The following is a 7,103-nucleotide window of genomic DNA, read 5'->3' as shown; positions in this document are numbered from 1 at the left end:
CTGATGGAATACTCTGGATGCAGATGCCTATGACACCCCCATGATATCCCCCGTAGGTGTTTGGACAGTACCTGTAGCTAGTATTTTTAAGGCCACACATACCTTAGTATCCCCTCAGTTTGTTCTGGATGTGAGGCAATGCCGGCACAGCTCTACAATTTCCTGACATATGTCCCTGTCCACCCCGTAACACTCTAAATCTCTATTTCAAGTAGCCCCTGATAGGTCACCCTGGGTCTGAACACTCTCCTCCTCCTCCTGGGTCTGCAGTGGTTGGCAGCATTATCATCCTCACCACCGTCAGGCTCCAGCACATGGTGATGTATCCAAGCAATGGCAGCCCCTAGCATTTTGTCAGTTTAAATTCCCAGGTTTACTCCGAAGGTGCAGAGTTTGTGGGGAAACGCAGACTGAGGGGTGTTTCCATACTTTCTAGTGGTATGATGCTACTGCTGCCTGTCAGATTCACTGTTTCAGATTCATTCCAGATGCCAGCTTACTTGCTCATGGCTTGGATTTAGCCACTGTGAGTGTTAGACACATTACTGGTGATTTGTGGATGGTTGCCTTTATTCTGCTGTTGCCCTTTTTGTAATTGATTTTTACTTGCATCTCCTCCTATTTACAGCTCTGCGGCTACCTGCCAGCTGTATTTTATTTGCAGGGCCCATTTTGAGTTGCAAGACTCTCATAGTGCTGATTTCTACATCAGTTCACCTTTATTTTGTGCTGTTGCCCTTTAATTCTATTTAACATGTCTTCCCATCTTCAGCTCTGCAGCCACCTGTCAGCTGTATTATTCAAGTGCTTTCATTGGCCATTTGTGGGTTGCAGACTCCCATATTGTTGGTTTGTACAGCATTTCCCTTGTTCTTGCCTTTTCCTTCTACCCTTCCTCTTCCAGCCTGTTGGTAGTGTAAACAGCAAGATTTTTCCAACCCCTGCACGTGCACACTCTGTTCAGTTCATGAAGTATGAGTACACAGCCTCAGACATACCCACTCTCCTAGCTGTGTTTAGCTAAGCAGACACCAGGCAACAGGGCTCCAATGTGCTTCCAGCAAGCATGACACCCCCCCTTTTCTTGTTCCTTGCTCCTCCTGTCTACACAATGATGTTAAAGCACCTACACGGTTAGGTGCAGTATGACACTTAGAAACTTTTCCCTCCAACATGTGATTCAGTATAACTCCCCTCATTTGCATAGAACTGACTGCTAATTCCTAGTAACTAGACTCACACTGAGCCTTCCCCCTTAGCAACCACTTACACATGCTTGCCATTGACTATAATGGCAAAATCATGAATTGTGTGATAAAGGCTTATTTCACCTTTTTTTTGGTATTTTCAGCCCAATCCCGTTGATGTGCCACTGTCCTATGTACGAGTTGTCATGCCTCCATTTTGTAGTTTGCAGAATTGTATTCAGCTACTAGCTGAATACATTTCTGCAGTCTACACTATTCCTGCATGGATGCCTGCCTGCTTCCTGGGTCACTAATTCGCCTCATTGGCATGGTTTTCACCAGCAGATGGGGGTAATTAGCATACAGGAGCTGTGTCCATGCAGGACTAGTGTAGGAGTGCTCATGCATGTGCCAGGAGCTCTATCCTGGATCACTCAGCGGCCATATTGAGTGCAGCAGCTCTTCAGTATTCCTGCACACTGTGCAGAGCTTGCTGAATCCTGGGGAGGGTGTACAACAAAAGAAAACAGTAATTGGTATACCCAGCATGACAAAAACACTTGCATCAATCTAAACAAGCAAGTAAGAGGACAATGTAAGTCTACTAAAGCCAAATTTGAGATAAAGGTCACTTCTAAAGCAAAGGACAACCACACGATCTTCTTTAGCTCTGTCAGAAATCTCAAAGGCAGCACTAAGTAGTGTGCAGATCTGATTGTAAATGAAGCTACCTGTACCGAGCCATAGTGTATATTTTAGAGAAGAAGATTTAACTCAGATAACAACACAACAGGGTAGAGCAATGGACACTCAAATTAAGGAGAAACCGGTGAAGCAGGAAGCATCTAATCAGTTGACATATGAAGATACTTTGGAGGCTTCCACAGGAAACCAGTACAAAGGTTCAGTTGGAGCTATACAGCAATGGAAAGAACAGGAAACAGTGGCAGCTCTGACACAGTCAATGCTGTGGAGTGATAGGCCAGTGAGTTCCAATATGAAAGAGCGATGAATGACACAGGGTGAAACTGAAGAGAACGTGGCACAGGAAGAAGCTCTGGAACTTTTTACAGAATGCCATAGGAAATGGCGAACAACGAATGTGCCCTCAGTTTAGACGAAAATGATCTAAGAGAAGAGTTACTTGATTTAATAGAGATGGATAGACATATTAAGATCAATGAAAGAAATAGACTGCAGAAGGTCAATAAAACCAAAAAAGTTAGAAGTTTGATAAAAAAAATGAACATAGTAATTGGGACTGTCCATAGACATTCATGCGCTATAACAGAAGTAAATAAGATACATTACTGTGCATCCATATTAATAACAGATAAAGCCCTAACACAAGAACACAGGGTAGTAAGTGAAAGGACAGGGAGAAATCGAATGCCATCATGGAGTACTGAATAGAGAAAACTATAAAGTAATTAGGACAAGAAGTGTCACTGTTAGAAGAGTATAGAAGTGGGAACAGGTCAACAAAAATGCTCAGAAAGATAGACGTAATAAAAACAATGCACAGTATTATAAGGGATCAGGATTTGTCATGCACTGTCGCAAATGTTGTATCTTTCGGCTTTTCCTGGTTAGGGGTCACCACAGCGGAACTCCGGTCTGCTAATGATTGGCAGTAGATTTTTACGTACTGAGTTCCCAGCCCTGATGCACAACCTTCAACCAAGGTACGCCTATTCATGCTTGTCTCCACACAGGAGATGCTTTAGCTGAGAGTCGAGCAGGACAACGTCTTACTGTGAGGCGACAACGCTACCGCAGCACCACCACTGCAGTATCATGCACTATTGCAAATAATAAACTAAAAATATCACCACAGGCAGAAAAACTTATACGCAGATATATAAAGTACAAAATAAGCAATTTATTGATGACCCAAACATTTTTATAGAGAACTGGGAAACAAGGTAAAAGGAATTAAAAGACTACCAAAAAAAATGAAGAAATAGATACATTTTGGTGAAGTATTTATCAAGCTCCTGTGGAACATAACAAAGATGCTAAATGAGTAAAAGAAGTAAAAGAAAGAATAAGAAGTTAAAATGTACAGGATATGAAATGGGATCAAGTAACGGCCAGAGAGACTGAAACAAAGTTAAGAAAAGCCTCTAACTGGAAAACCTCAGGCCCAGATGCAGTACCTAACTTCTGGCTAAAAATATTAACATCCTTGCATGAAGATTTAGCCATGAGTAAGAACTATTTATATGCACACCCCAAACAGACACCAGCCTGGCTAACAACAGGAAAAACAATGCTCCTACTTAAGAGTGAACCTGCAAACCCTAAAAATTATAGACAAATAGCTAGCCTTCTGACGACTTATAAACTATTCACTGGAACTGATGCTGACAGAGTTTATAGTCAATTAGAAGAAAACTCAATTATGGCAATAGAACAACAGGGTAACAAAGGAAAGTCATATGCTACAAAGGATCATTTGTTGTTAAATAAAGTCATAGTGGAGAAGTGTGAAAAGTGGAAGAATCTAAGTATGGCATGGATAAACTACAAAAAAAGCATTTGACAGTATCCCACATTCATGGATAAAAGAGTGCTTAAAATGTATAAGATACACCCTACACTGATAAATTACATCACAATGACCATGAAACAGTGGCAAATCACTTTGCAGTTAAGCCATGATAAACGACAAATTTTTATTTCAGGGATAAATATCCAAAGGGGGATATTCCAGGGAGATTCCCTGCCACTGCTGTTCTTTTGCGTTGCTCTTAACCCACTAAACTGTCTGCTTAACAGGTTAGATTAGATTATGGCTATAATTTGGCTCCCAGAAAGCAAAAACGTGTAAAGACTTATCATCTTATCTTTGTTTATGATTTAAAACTGTATAACTCATCAGATGAGGAACTGAAAGCACATCTGCAAGTAGTCAAAACAGTTTCAGCTGATATAAGAATGTCATTTGGACTTGATGAATGTGCAAAAGCAACCTTTAAAGTAGAAAAGCTGCAGCACCAAGAAAACATTTGTTTGGGACAGGAATGTGATGTAAAAGAACTTTATTAAGAGGGAGTGTATAAATATTTGGGAACTGATGAAGGATCAACAATAAGACATGAACAAATACAAATAAAACTCAGTAAGGAATATTTTAGAAGACTTAAATTAATCCTGAAAACAACGTTGACATCTTGGAACAAAGTTCAAGCTATAAACCAATTTGCTCTTCCTGTTCTCACTTATAGTTTTGGAGTGATTGACTGGCCCCAAAATGTGTTGGATAAATTAGACTGGAAAACAAGAAGGATGCTTCATGCTCATCAAATGATTTATAAAAATCAGTGTATACCTAGATTACATATTACCAGTTCTGAAGGAGATATGGACCTCCTTGAAATTGATTACATTTATAGATCTGTAGTCATGGGACTCCATACATATCTGCTGTCCTCAAAAGACCCAAACATAATGAAAGTTTTGAAACATAAGAAGAATAAATCTTCTCTTCTTAGTCTGGCAAAACATATTGGCGTTAAGTGGGAATGGAAATCAAACTAGAAGTAGATAAAAATCAGGCAGCAAATGAATATGACAAAAAAACAAAAGAAAGAATATAAGGTGAAGGCTCAGATGAGAAGTCAAGAAGGAAAATGCATAAATATAGTTGCAAGTATAGAAAACTCCTGGAACAACCTCATGTTGATCAGGATTGAATGCAGGAATGGTTAAGGAGAGGAGAATTCAAACCAAAACATGAAAGGTTAATATTGGCGGCCCAAGATAGTGGACTACATACACGTTGATTTACAAAGTCCATTGAACTTGTGGGAGAAACAGACAAATGTAGGTTTTGTAAAACGAAATTGGAAACAATTGCACACCATGTTGCTGGTTATGACATACTAATGGCAGAAGGACTATATACTGAAAGGCATAATAATGTGGCAAGACTGTTGCACTATGGATTGTGGAAACGTTATAATACTGAAGTAGCTGAAACATGAGCTACAATGCATTATAGAAAATGATGAAGTCTACATTACATGGGATCACCCATTACCAACAGTTCAAAAATATAGATGTGAGAAAACCAGATATAGTGGTCCATGGAAAGAAGACAAAAGTAGAATTAATCATTGAAATCACTACACCCAGTGACTACAGTGTCTTGCGTACAGAGAGGCACAAAGTCATAAAAAATCAAGATTTGCAGGCAGAAATGAAAGCAATGTTGAAGAAAGATGCACAGACTGTTCCAGTTAGTAGTAGGAACAACGGGTCTTATAAAAAAGAATCTACAATCGTATTTAGATATGTTAGCGATACATGTAACTGTGCATGAATTGCAGAAGGAGTCATTATTGGGCACATTGCGAGTGCTGCGAAGAGCACTTCTGGCTGACATCAAAGATTGAAACAATACTAATTTCATGAATTTTAATCACACTTTTACTCTGGAATGGGGTCCATTTCCATCATGGTATTAGAAAACCAAAAGATTTGGAGAAATTAAAAAGCTAAAAAATATAGCAAATCTGCTGGTTGACAAATTCAGCTCCAGTTTTTCCCCATCTCTCAACACCCCTCAGGAAATACACTTCAAACAACTGTCCCAACTATCACTGCAGAGCAGTTCTTAGATGTGCACTCTAAGTTCAAAAACACTAGACTGATGAGTCCCAATAATATCCCAAGATGCCCCATAAGTATCTTGAAACAGGACCAGTCAGGACGACTAGAGTTACTGTTTAACCATAGCCTCCAGACAGGTTTTGTGCCACATTAATGGAAAACTGCAACAGTCATCACTCTGCACAAGGCTGGCCATAAATGGTAAATTACAGATGTTTAAGTCTGACTAGTCTCATATGTAAAAACATGGGAAGAATTATCAAAGAAATGATAAATAAGGGCATAGAAAACCTTCAAACACTTGATCCAATCCAGTTTGGTTTCATCAGGGGCAGATCGTGCCTACTCATCCTGGCAGACTTCTTTGAGAAGGCCACAAAAGTAATCAATGAGGGGAAAAATGATGCATACAGTCTACCTTACTAAGGCATTAGATACAATACCCCACTTGAGCATTGTAAACAAACTCATGGATGTAAGCATAAACCACTGTGTTACATGCTGGATAGCCAACTGGCTGTCAGATAGGACCCATAAGATTAGGATAGGGGAGACCACCTCCACAAAGAGGCCAGTCATTAGCAGAGTCCCTGAGGGCTCTGTTCTGGATTCACTTCTTTTTGGCATCTTCTTCTCAGAGGTCAAAGGCATTGTCAAGAACCTCTGCCTGACAAAGTGTGCAGATGTTTGCAAACTAGGAGCAGTCATAGAATCCCCCCAAGATGGTAACATCCAACAGGTTTTTGAAGTGAATTGGCTGAGAGGGGATTCATCTTCCAAGCACTTTAGATAGGGGTGGTAAGGTAGCAATAGGTCAGTAGTTGTTAAGTTAAGTTGAGTTACGTCTCCCATTGTGTAAGTGAGTTATAAAAGTTTACTTCCACGTTTTTAGGATATAGGATTGTGTTATTGACCTAATAATGAGTATGAAGATGGGATAGGCTAGGATGTCTTCTGCTGTATTCAGCTGGAAGAGTATCAGCTACAATCATAGCTGGTTTTAGCTTTAGCAGTGACGTTTTGACTGTACACACAGAGTTATTGCGAAATGAATTTATAGTAGTAGTGTATATTTGTAAGGAAATACCACAAACTGAGACACTGAGAGGAGGGATTACTAGGCTGATGAAAAGAGTCATAAAAGAGATAGAGAGAGGGAGATATTTTAAGTTCAGGTTCCTTAGGTAAAGGATTTAATTGGGATACTTTGCTATGGTTCAACACAATGTTAATGGTTGTCCAGAACATTTAGGGCTACATAGGTGATATTAATGCATGTGCTAGTTATAACTTTTAATC

Source organism: Protopterus annectens, chromosome 2.part1 (genome assembly GCF_019279795.1).
Source record: "Protopterus annectens isolate FY-2018-M chromosome 2.part1, PAN1.0, whole genome shotgun sequence".
Taxonomy (NCBI): Eukaryota; Metazoa; Chordata; order Ceratodontiformes; family Protopteridae; genus Protopterus; species Protopterus annectens.
Note: the sequence above shows the minus strand (reverse complement) of the source record.